Below are 870 nucleotides of genomic sequence, written 5' to 3'. Positions count from 1 at the left end.
TCCATCTTCTTGGTGAGGTCTGCCAGCTGCTTGGTAATGAGCTTATTTTGGGCCAACAGAGCATTTAATACATTGTTTAGCTCCATCACTCCTCTAGTGTTCCCTCTTTCAGAAGCATAGAAATAGTCATTTTCTGATACAGTTTTAATGACATCTATGGCCTCCTCAATGGTCTTCTTCTTGTTCAGAGATCCCCCGGATGAGTGGTCTACTGCTTTCTTTGATTCATAAGAAAGGCCTTCATAGAAAATGTGTAGCTGCACCCATTCATTGAACATATCTGGTGGACACCTCCTTGTCAGGTCCTTGAACCTCTCCCATGCTTTATATAGACTCTCACCATCTTGTTGCCTGAAAGTTTGGACCTCATCTCTCAGCCTGTTGATTCTTTGAGGAGGATAGAATCTGGCTAAAAATTTTTTCACCACATCTTCCAAGTTGTCAAACTCTCCTTCGGAAAAGACTCTAGTCACTTGGCTGCCTTATCCTTGAGTGAGAATGGAAATAAGAGCAGTCTATAGGCGTCAGGATGAACACCATTAGACTTCACCGTGTCACATATCCTCAGGAAGGTGGTTAGATGTTGATTGGGGTCTTCTTGGACGCCTCCTCCGAACGAACAGTTGTTCTGAACAAGGGTGATGAGCTGTGGTTTTAGTTCAAAATTGTTGGCATGGATTGTTGGCTTTTGAATGCTACTTCCACATTTTCCTGGGTTTGGATTGATGTAAGAGCCTAAAACTCTTCTCTCCTCCCCAGCATGATTTGCTCGACCTTCTCTGCCATGGTTGTGAGTTTCTTCTTCATGATGGTTTTCCATGTTTTCTTCCATGTTTGATTCAAAGTATTCCTCCTCTTCCTCGGCACCAA

At 43.2% G+C, this 870-nt stretch overlaps 1 non-coding gene across 1 annotated transcript; it reads left to right on the top strand.

The window, feature by feature from the left end:
- The first annotated feature begins 273 nt into the window (after window positions 1–273).
- Window positions 274–380, top strand: LOC148563993 (small nucleolar RNA R71). Its single transcript, XR_015883974.1, has one exon. It is a non-coding gene; the product is annotated as a small nucleolar RNA R71 (small nucleolar RNA).
- Window positions 381–870: the final 490 nt, after the last annotated feature.

This window comes from Arachis ipaensis, chromosome B5 (assembly GCF_059453495.1).
Source record: "Arachis ipaensis isolate K30076 ecotype BB chromosome B5, ASM5945349v1, whole genome shotgun sequence".
Lineage (NCBI taxonomy): Eukaryota > Viridiplantae > Streptophyta > Magnoliopsida > Fabales > Fabaceae > Arachis > Arachis ipaensis.
The sequence above is the reverse complement of the archived record's forward strand: the minus strand, read 5'-3'. Positions and strand labels throughout refer to the sequence as shown.